The sequence below is a fragment of the Vombatus ursinus genome, unplaced genomic scaffold (assembly GCF_900497805.2).
Source record: "Vombatus ursinus unplaced genomic scaffold, bare-nosed wombat genome assembly UNPS02014838.1, whole genome shotgun sequence".
Classification (NCBI taxonomy): Eukaryota; Metazoa; Chordata; class Mammalia; order Diprotodontia; family Vombatidae; genus Vombatus; species Vombatus ursinus.
In genome coordinates, this window is record NW_020954616.1 from 2,950,036 (window position 1) to 2,962,147 (window position 12,112).

A 12,112-nucleotide genomic window follows, 5' to 3' on the forward strand; every position below is an offset into this window, starting at 1 on the left:
TCTCTCTCTCTCTCTCTCTCTCTCTCTCTCTCTCTCTCTCTCTCTCTGTCTATATATATGGAGAGAAAATATATAGAAAGTATATATCTACATATGTAGAGAGTGTGTATATATATATAGAGAGAGAATGTGTATATATGTATATATATGTAGAGAGACTGTATATATATATGAGAGAATATATATAGAGAGAGAGAGAGAGTATATATACTCTGTATAGAGAGAGCATATATCTAGAGAGAGAGAATATATAGAGAGTATATATCTACATATAGAGAGAGTGTGTGTGTCTATATATATATAGAGAGAGAGAGAATGTATATATATACTCTATACATAGAGAGTATATATAGACAGAGTATATATCTATATCTATCTGTATATATATATAGAGAGAGAGAGAGAGAGAGAGATACATCTCAATATATATACATGTGAGTGTATAAAATTTTGTATTTTCTTAGACAAATAAACTGTCTCTTTCATTGGAATGTGAGCAGCCTAAGGGCAAAAAGTACTTTTTTCCTTTTTTTTAATTTTTGTATCCCCAGTCCTTAGTAGAATGCCTGGCACATAATACATGCTTAATAAATGCTTTACTTGCTTGCTAACTGGCTCTGTCATTCTCTTTGGCTTTCCCTTTTTTATGTAGAAGAGGCTTTACATAACAATTTTCTAGGGGTCTGGAGTTACAAAGTCCAGGAAGAGGTATCATTAGTGCTGTGAACTTTTTCAGACAAGAGTGTAGTGTAAGCGCAGAAAGTGAGAAACTTATTGAGAAATCTGGACGCAGAATCTGGAACCTGAAAAGGAAGGTAGTTGCAGGTATGTGAATGGCTTGGCAGGAGATGGGAGGTGAGAGGAAAGTGAGTTGTTAAATAGGGTAATAAGGATATTTGCCTGAAAAGTGAAGGTGGGACTAAAGTAGGTCCCACACAATTCACAGGATCTTTTGAAATAGAGAAGCTTCCAAGGAGGACATAAAGTCAGGGTTTGCTTGTTCTTTAGTTTTTCTATGCCTGCCTAGTTGATTATTGAATACAATGATTTCTCAGCAACCATTTCAATGGAAGTATTGCCTCTTCTCCCTTCTTTATTCCCTAACTCAACCCCGTTATTTCTCAGCCTTTACTTCCAGTCTTCAGTCTGCTTTAAGCCTTCTTTTTGCCCATCTCCACTCTTGCCTAGTGCTCACCTTCTTCATCTCCTTACTCAACGATGGAAGAAATAGACCATAGCTCAGAGGAGACCTGGGCCATCCATTAAATGAGCAAATCAGTCTTGAGGCATTGGTCTTGCTGTACCAAAGGCAGGAAGGTCCTGATGATTTAAAATCTGCTTGCCCTAAATGGTGTCCTCACCTCATATTCCATATAATAAACTCCATGGTCCTGCCTCAAATATAAGTGCTGGTGTCCAATGACTTGGGATGTCCTCTCATTTCATTATTGTTCTGTCAGATCCAAGGATCTCCCAACTGAAACAATGCCCAGTATCTCTACCAGCCATGTTTTAAGGATCCCTCCATAATTCCCAGTCTGTATGGCCTCATTGAAGGATACCCAAGTCCTTCCAGATATTTCTCTATCTCATTGTTCCTCCCTCATGTCTTCATGCAGGGTCACTTTGACCTCTTTTCCATGGATATTTCTCCAAACTGTCATCCCAATGAGCATTGTAAATGGTCTTTTCTTTTGTCTCTATAACTGATAATCCTAGAACCTTTATCAGAAATTGTGCTACCGTGAGCCTTTGGGAGTCCTTAGTATACTGGATAATTTGACATAGGTCCTTCTACCTACAATTATCTAATAGAATTCAATAGGGACAACCAGAGCTGGGATAATGACCTCAAAGCTCTATTCTCAAGTTGAAGAAATTGAGACACAGATTGAGAAAATCAGCTGGTCTTTTCTTCAAGTTTCCCTGTGGGCTCATTAAGGAGCTGGCAGTTAGTGGGGACCATCAAAAGAGCCAACAAATCTCCTCCCTCAGGTTTACTTACCTCTAAGACCTTAGTTTCTCTCCATCGAGTCTTTGTCACCCTCACCCAACTCCATTTCCTGTGTCTTCTCCTAAGGGGAATGAATAGGTTGTGAAGGATGAAGGTGAGAACTTGGATGAGGAGAGAGAGAAGGGACCCTACAGTTACAACAATTAAAAAGCACATCTGGGGAGTAGAGGATAGTGGGAGATACTCAGGTCAAGTTACAATGAGCACCCAAAGGGTCAATAATTTTTTTCCTCATCTTAGAGTAAAAGAGTTCTATGTTGAGGAAATCTTTCCTATTAAATTAGCTGGAGGGAAAACCTTACATGGGTCTTCCTATGAGGCTCAGGAAGGTTCCATATGCCTCCCCCAAATTTCCCCACAAGAAGATAGGCTCACATCAGGTTCAAAGAGCACTAAGAGTAATTTTTAGGCAGAAGAACCATAACTCCATTTGGGAGATTCCTGAAAGGACAAGCAATCCCACAGACACAGAGAGGGATGAAAGTTTAAGTAAATCTTGCCCCTCAAAGGTACTCTCTTCATGTCCACAGGGACAGAAGAACTGGCCATGAGTGTGTCAGTGTGAAAGGTGTTCCATTATATTCATCTATACCATGAGGCAGATGATTTCTGTAGTTTGCTAAAGTACCCTGAAACACTGGAAAGAACACGTCATTAAATCTAAAGACTCAATTTTAAGTCCAACTCATTCATACACTTAGAGCCTTATGTTACAGAGCCTTTTGGAACCTCAGTTGCTTCTTCTGTAGAATGAAGATAATTACATCACAGGATTATTGTGAGGAAAGATTTTTTTCTAAACTTCAAATACTCTATGAGGTCGGTTATTATTAGGGGAATCTCTGGCCAGCCTCTTCTCACTGTGAGTATCTAGTCAGTAACTAGTAAGATCTCTTCTTTGAGGAAAAGATTCACCCACTCTGCACTTCAACCCCAACTCTCATACCTAACTTTTCTAATGCTCTATTCACCTCTTTAACTTCTTTATTGTTTATTTTGTGGTTAGATTTATCTGGTTCAGAGAGGGGGAGGTTGAGGTGCCCCACTAGTATACTTTTGCTGTCTATTTCTTTTTTTTAAATTTTTTAGGAAGTTAGGGTTAACTGACTTGCCCAGGGTCACATAGCTAGTAAGTGTCAAGTGTTTGGTCTGAGGCCAAATATGAACTCAGGTCCTCCTGACTTCAGGGCCTGGTGCTCTATCCACTTCACCACTTAGCTGCCCCATTGCTCTCTATTTCTTCCTGTAACTCCCTGCACTTTTCCTCTAAGCATTTCAATGTTATACCATTTAGTGCATATATGTTTAGTAATGATATTACTTCATTGTCTATGGTGCCTTTTAGCAGGATTTAGTTTCTTTCCTTATCTGTTTTGATAAGATCTGTTTTTGCTTTTGCTTTGTCTGAGATCAGGATTGCTACCCCTGCTTTTTTTACTTCAGCTGAAGCATAATATATTTTGCTCCAGTCTTTCACCTTTACCCTGTATGCCACTCTTTTTCAAATGTGTTTCCTGTAAACAATATATCATAAGATTATGGTTTTTAATCCATTCTGCTATCAGCTTCCATTTTATGGGAGAGTTTATCCCATTCACATTCACAGTTATGATTGCTATCTGTGTCTTTTTCTCCATCTTTTTCCCCCCGTTTATGCTTTTATTTCTCCTTTCCCTTCCCCCCACTAATGTTTTGCTTTTGACTACCCCCTCTCTCATTCCCTCTTCCCTTCTATTATCCCTTTCCCTTTTCTTCCCCTTTATCCTCACTGCTTATTCCCTCCCTTCTATCCCCCCCCTTTCTTTCCCTTTTTCCCTCCTACTGCCTATAGGGCCAGTTAGATTTCTATACCTAACTGATTATTTTATTCCCTTCTTGAGCCAAATCTGATGAGAGTGAGGTTCAAACAATGCTCAACCCTCTCCCTTCTTTCCCTCTGCTGTAACAGCTTTTTGAGTCTTTTCCTGTAATGTAATTTACCCTTGTCTGCCTCCTCCTTTCTTAGTACATTTTCTTATATCAGACTAATCCACTTACTTGAATCCACTTAATGCACTTGATTAATTTTTTTCATCATTACATCAAAGTCAACTTATATCCACCCCTTTTATGTATACTCCTTCAACATGGTGTAATAACAATACAGTTCTCAAGCATTGCAAGTGTCATCTTCCCTTAGGGATGTAAACAGTTTGCCTTTATTAACAACATATTATATCTTTCTGTCCCATTTACCTTTTTATGTCTCTGTTGAATCAAAATTTTTGTTGAGCTCTGGTCTTTTTATCAGGAAGGTTTGGAAGTCCCCTATTTTGTTGAATATCCATCTCCTCTCCTGAAAGATCATGCTTATTTTCGCTGAGTAGTTGATCCTTGGCTGCAATCCAAGTTCCTTTGCCTTACAGGATATCATGTTCCATGCCCTATGGTCTTTTAATGTAGAAGCCACAAGGTCCTATGTAATCCTGACTGTGGTTCCATGACATTTAAATTGTTTCTTTCTGGCTGCTTGCAGTATTTTCTCTTTGATCTGGTAATTTTGGAATTTGGCTATTATCTTTCTTGGTGTTTTCAATTTGGGATCTCTTTTGGGCTGTAAGCGGTGGATTCTTTCTGTGGTTATTTTACCTTCTGGTTCTAGGACCTCAGGGCAGTTTTCCTTTATGATTTCCTGAAAGACACTGCACAGGCTCTTTTTTTCATCATGATTTTCAGGTAGACCAATAATTTTTAAATTGTCTCTCCTGGATCATTTCCATCTATTTTTTTCATTTTTTTTTGTTTCTGTTTGACTGATTCTTACTCTCTCATAGAGTCATTAGTTTCCATTTGTCAAATTCTAATTTTTAACAAATTGTTTTCTTCTGTCAGTTTTTGTATTCCCTTCTCCAATTGTTCAATTGTATTTTTAAGGGATTTGTTTTCTTCAGTGTACTTTTTTTCCCAGTTGGCCAATTGTGTTTTTAAGGGACTTGTTTTCTTCAGTGTACTTTTTTTCCAATTGGTCAATTGTATTTTTTAAGGACTCTTCTATTTCTCTCATTTGACTTTTAAAATCCTTCTTGAGCTCTTCTAAGGAGGCTTTTTGGGCTTCAGACCAGTTCATATTCCCTTTTGATGTTGCAGATGTGGGTTTGTTGACAATGTTGTCCTCTTCAGAATTTCTGTCTTGATCTTCACTTTTCTCATAGATATGAATCTAGGGTACTTTTCTTTTTACTCGTGGTGTTTCTTTATTCCCTGGCCTTTAAAGAGATTATGCTCTCCTGCTGGGGAGCAGAAGGCACTGACCCAAGCTTCTTGTGTTGGGAGCCTAGGTCTTAATCACTGGCTTTGTGTACTGGGGCCTCTTAGGTTGGCAATTGGAGGCTGTAGGGTTCTGGCAGCTTACCTGATGTTGGGCTGGAATCAACAAGGCTGGATCTTTCGGGCAAATCTAGGTTGGCTGCTTTTCCTTTCCTTTAGTTTTCTTCAGCTCCTTTTAGATGGGTGATGCAGGATGTTTATCTACCTGGGGCCCCTTGCAGTGCTGCCTCCCTTAGTTCTGCTGAGGCACTGGGAGACTCCTTTGCTAATGCCAAGGCACCTAGTGGTTTTCTGAGCTGGTTTCCACCGGTTTCCACACCCTCACTGAGACACTTGGAGATCCAGGTGTTGGTATTTGCCTGCTCTACCACCTGGGTTTCAGGATCTCCTCCCCAACTCTCTAGACTTCTTTTCCTTGTCAGTCCCCTTACACCCAGTGTCCCTTTTACATGTCCCCACACAACCAGTTCTGGAACCATGCACCATAATCAGCTCTGGAATTGTTCCTGGATGTGGTGCATCAGTCTTCTCCTCTACGATTCTACTTACCATCCTTGCAGATTTCTGAATCAAAGTATTCTTCTATGGTCACTACTACACCTTGAGGATTGTCTCCCCATGAGAATGTAAGCTCCTTGAGGATAGAGATGGACTTTGTCTTTTCATGTGTATGCCTGCTCAGCACATTGCTTAGCATATTGTAAGTCTCTAGTAAATTCCTTTTCAACCATTTTGACAGGAAGCTGCTTTTCAAGAACTCAGTGCATCTGTAATGGTATAACAAATTCAAGTTTTAGTTTAACTGGTCATCATCCATACCTCTGTTACCTATGATTATGATGATGATGTTGATAACAATAATAGCATTTATATAGTGTTTTCAGATTTACAAGGTACTTTACAAATATTGTCTCATTTGATCTTCACAATGACCCTGGGAGGTAGATGCCATTATTGTTCATTTTATAGATGAGGAAATTGAGGTAGATAGAGCTTAAATGACTTGTGCATGGTCACACATCACACAATTTTAAAGATCTGATACCAGATTTGAACCTAGGCCTATCCTAATTTTAAGTCCAATGCTCTTTACACTGACACATCTAGTTACTTCTCAGTACCAATGTTCATAGTTAGGTTCTCCTTACCATAGGGGGAATCTACTTCATTTTTAGGCCACTAGCAAAAATTTATATTCTATGTCAGCCTTAACATTCCAATCACTGCATTGCAGTGACTTGGACTTGGTTTCAAGACTCAAGTTCCAGCTCTGCCACTAAATGAATATTAAACTAAGCAGCATAACTTTTTGAGTTCTAGTTTCCTCATCTGTAAAATAGGGATAATAATACTCTTAACCTTATGAACCATGAATAGACAAAGACACCAGCATTGCAGGACCTGTAGGAGAATGGTAGGGTGGTAGAAAGTGGAAGGATTGGAGAAAAAAGCAAATAAAGGGGTAGTTCTCAACCCAATGTGGAGACAGCATCCCACTGAAGAACAATTTGGCTAGGAAGGAGGAGTTATATATCAGCAATGGAAGATGAGGACTTTACAATTGTTCTAATTTGGGAGTATTGATGCATAAGAGAACCATGTCCTTTGTGAGAGTAGTGTGCTTCTATGGACAATGTGCTACTTCTAGGAAAGGGAAAAAAAACTCTGGGAAGATAACTGGCACTTATTAAGGTGGAAGGACATGGATATGGAAAATAGATTTAATGATAGGAAGGAGAATGATCATGGGTTCAGCAGGGGATATCAACAAACCACAAGATTTTGGACACAGGATAATTTCCATCATATCATATCGTAATGCTTCTACACTCATTACCTCCCTCTCAAATTAATGATTCTAAGAGTTAGGAATAACAGAAAACAAAGGGAAGGTGTGATAAGACCTACAAATACAGCAATATAGATATGTGCTAGAAGAAGAACAAATAAGGTAAAGAAATAGACTAAATAAGCAAAAAATAAAAAGAATCCCATTAATCAAAGAACAAAAATGCAGAATGGATAGAAAAGAAAGATCAATGAAGATAACAAGGTAACAGAATCCTTTCTCAGAAAAGGATCATATCATGTCACCTTGGAAGAACTGAAAATTTTCAGGTCCCTAGAAGTATCTCTGAAAACAGTTGTACAAACCCCTGAAGCTTGGGACAGTGCATTTTCCACATTGGAAGCAGATTTTTACCTTAACAAAGAGTTTAAAACTCAAGTAATTGGCCAGGATCATGAGTAAGCAGCTCAAAAAGAGTCAGACTATATTATCTTACTTTGGCGACAAAGAAATCCAAAACATACAACCAGAAGAAGACAACAAAGCCAAATCTCCTACATCCAAAGCCTCCAAGAAGAATATTAATCAGTCCCAGGCCTTGGAAGAGCTCAAATGGGATTTTGAGAAGCAAGTAAGAGAAGTAGAGGAAAAACTGAGAGTGATGCAAGAAAATCATGAAAAACAAGTCAACAGCTTCCTAAAGGAGACCCAAAAAAATACTGAAGAAAATAACACCTTAAAAAATAGCCTAACCCAAATGGCAAAAGAGGTCCAAAAAGCCAATGAGGAGAAGAATGCCCTAAAAAGCAAAATTGGCCAAATAGAAAAGGAAGTCCAAAAGCTTATTGAAGAAAATACTTCCTTAAAAATTAGAATAGAGTGATTGGAAGCTAGTGACTTTATGAGAAATCAAGACACTGTAAAACAAATCCAAAAGAATGAAAAATTAGAAAAGAATGTGAAATATCTCATTGGTAAAACAACTGACCTGGAAAATAGATCCAGGAGAGAGAATTTAGAAATTATTGGACTATCTGAAAGCCATGATCAAAAAAGAGCCTAGACATCATCTTTCAAGAAATTATCAAGGAAACTGCCCTGATATTTTAGAACCAGAGGCCAAAATAGAAATTGAAAGAATCCACTGATCACCGCCCAAAAGAGATCCCCAAAGGAAAACTAGGAATATTGTAGCCAAATGCCAGAGTTCCCAGGTCAAGGAGAAAATATTACAAGCAGCCAGAAAGAAACAATTCAAATATTGTGGAAACACAATCAGGATAACACAAGATTTAGCAGCTTCTACATTAAGGGACCACAGGGCATGGAATATAATATTCCAGAGGGCAAAGGAGGTAGGATTACAACCAAGAATCACCTACCCAGCAAAACTGAGTATAATCCTGCAGGGGGAAAAATGGTTATTCAGTGAAATAGAGGGCTTTCAAGCATTGTTGATGAAAAGACCAGAGCTGAATAGAAAACTTGATTTTCAAATACAGGACTCGAGTGGAACATGAAGAGGTAAACAGGAAAGAGAAAATCATGAGACTTATTGTGGTTGAATTGTTTACATTCCTGCATGGAAAGATGATATTTGTAACTGATGAGAACTTTGTCAATACTAAGGTAGTTGGAGTGGAAAAAATTATATGAACTTATAGATAGATAGATAGATAGATATAGATAGATAGATAGATAGATAGAAGGTACAGGGTGAGTTGAAAATGAAGGGGTCATATCTGGACAATAAAATTAAGGGATGAGAGAGGATTATACTCTGAGAAGGAGAAAGGGAGAGGTAGAATGGGGTAAATTATCTTAAAAAAAGAAAAAAGAAAGGGCTCTTACAGTGGAGGGGAAACGGGGGAAGGCGAGAGGGAATGTGTGAATCTTACTCTCATAGAATTTGACTTAAGGAGGGAATAACATACACACTCAATTGGGTATGGAAATCTGTCTTAACCTACAGGAAATGGGGGGAGGGAAGGGGACAAGAGAGTAGGGGGATAAAGGAGGGCAGATTGGGAAAGGGGGTAATCAGAAGGAAGTACTTCTGAGGAGGGACAGGGTCAAAAGAAAGAATAGAATAAATGGGGGAGGTAGGATTAAGGGAAATAGAGTTAGTTTTTCACAGCATGTCTACTATGGAAGTGTTTTGCATAACTGTACATATATAACTTATATTTAGTTGTTTGCCTTATCAATGAGGGTGGGTGGGGAGGGAGGAAGGGAGAATATTTGGAACACAAAGATTTAAAAATTCATGTTTAAAAAAAATGTTTTCGCATGCAACTGGAAAATAAGAAATACAGGAAATGGCATACAGAAATCCATTCTGCCCTATAGGAAAATTGAGGGGAAGGGGACAAGAGAAGGGGGGGAGAGATGGAAGGGAAGGCAGACTACAGGAAGGGATAATCAGAATGCATGCCATCTTGGGGTGGGGGAGGGGCGAGATGGGGTGAAAATTTGGAACTCAAAATCTTGTGGAAGTAAATGTTGAAAACAAAAAAATAAATAAAAATTACCATTAAAAAAAGAAAAAGAAAGAAAAGAAAGAAAAGAAAAAGAAAAAGGGACAGAAAAAAGAACAATAAACAAAAGTTGGAGAAAAGGAGGAGCATTTTTAACTAAAAAAAGAATGGGGGAAGGAGAAAGATTACATAACTAAAGAATGGAAAACAAATCAATAAATTCAGTAAATCTCCAAAATTAGGGAATTAACAAGAAATTGGTGTGGGGAAAAGAGCATGATGATGGTAGAGTGGAATCCAGGCAATGCAGCTGGTCGAAAGTGAAGAGATGTTTGAACTTCTGAGACCTTTATAAATGGGAAATTTAAGAGGAGATTTTTGTTCGACTATCCAGTCAAAGGGGCAGAGGCAACTGAGGGTACTGATAAGGTGTGAGTATTAAAACTGATGCTATCTTTGTGGTGATGAGTTTCCTAGTGATGAGTTTTTCCTGGGGTTTGGGGGTGGAGGTAGCAAGATGTGATGATGGTGGAGTCAAATCCAAGGAGTATAGCTCCTGAGAAATGAAAAGTTGCCTGGGATATAAGAAAAAAATTATAAAGATGAGCAAATAAGAGACAAAACTGTCTCTAATTGCTGATTATATAATCCTCAGAAAATCCTAGTGAAGAAGCAAAGAAACCAATTGAGACAATTAATAGCTTTAACAAAATTTCATACCACAAAACTTCCCACAAAATCAACATTTATAATAGTGAGGATAATGATGATGATGATGGTGATGGTCATGGTGATGATAATGTTGGTCCAAGTGGGAATAATAGAAAGGAAAACCACAGAATGCATAAGACATTTGTGAGTCAATCTATCAAATATTTGTATGAGTTAAATTACAAAATATTCCTTAAAGAAATATAATATATTTTAATAAGTAGCAAAAGATCTAATAACAATGGTAGGGTCATGTTAAATAATTAAAATGATAATACTATAAAACTAACTTACATAGTTAATGCCATACCAATCAGACTCCCGAAGGGTACTTTACATAGCTGAATAGAGTAATAAGAAAAATCATTTGTAGGAGTAGAAAATCTAGGATGTCAAGGGAAAAAATGAAAAAAGGCTAGAATGAAGGGGAAATATCACTTCCACACTTCAAACTATATTATAAAATAGCAATGATTAAAACCATTTGGTACTGGTTAAGCTCCTTCTAGCTCAAATTCTATGATTCTATGAAGATATCACAATCTGATTATAGCTGTAGTCATTCATTGGTTTGCATTTATCCTGAATTTGGATTTCTACATTCTGAATTTCTTTATATGTGCCAATAGATGCCACTCTGATAGAAGTTCCTGAGAATCCTGACCAACAATTTCCCCTACACTCTCAAGCTATGACCAAAACATTGACAGAGGCTCACAGGTAGGGTATTTAGTTATGATTTAATGTCATTTTGAAGGGGGTGTCCACTCAAGTGGCCTACAGTTCTCTGTTACATAACATTTTTATCTCTAGATGACTTGGAGAAAGGTATAGAAGGCATGCATACTAAATTTTCAAAAGACATAAAGCCAGTAGAGATAGCTAACAAAATGGATGATTCAAAATTTCTAACTAGAAAATAAAAGCCTAAAAATTAGGAATAACATATTAAGAGGAAATTGATTGTTTATATATATAAAGTCTTGTTTCCAAGTCACATGACCAACAACATATAAAGCATGCGTGCTTTCTCCAAGTCTCATGATCTCTCAAGCCTCTCCACAACAAGAATTATGCACAAGAGATTAAGTAGTATCAGCTGTCTTCATTGTCTTAAGGAGGAACTGTATTGAGGCCACAACTTGATGAATTAAAAGTAGAGAAGGATAAGCTCTAATCCCTAATTCAATACTTATTCAATACCCCTTCTCCATCAGCTACCATGATCTGGTGTCTAAAAACAAACTGCATGCTTACGCCACAATTTAATTCTGGCCTCCTCCCTGAGCCACAGAAAACCAAAAGGTCAAAGCTTACTGTGGCTATGACTACAGTGTGGCAGCTCTCTTTGCTGTGATAGTACTCAGTCAGAGAAACAAAGAACATAGGGAACTAGTGCAGTATGCCAATATGTATGGATTAAACAGACCTGAAGCAAGGGAGAATAGTACCCAACTGGGGCACAGCTCTGTCCAAGATGTCAACTGGGGTAGAAATCTAGACTGGTGAAACATGAATTGCCCACAATGGGAGGAGACTAAGGTAGCTTAGAGGCCCAGGTTCCTGGGAAAGTGCCATCAAAATGGAAGGATTCTGAAAATAAGCAACAGGGAAATATAATGAAAAGAGAACAAATTTCCCAAAGCTCTCTGAAGGAAGAATATTTAGCTAAAGACCTTGAACACCAACAGATAAATTTACGTGGATGATATCATTAACACAAGGTAGGAAGGCCTCCAGAAAATCAAAATGAACCCAGACATCTATGAACAAATACTGCAAGACAGAAGAAAATTAATCAACAACTAATAAGGC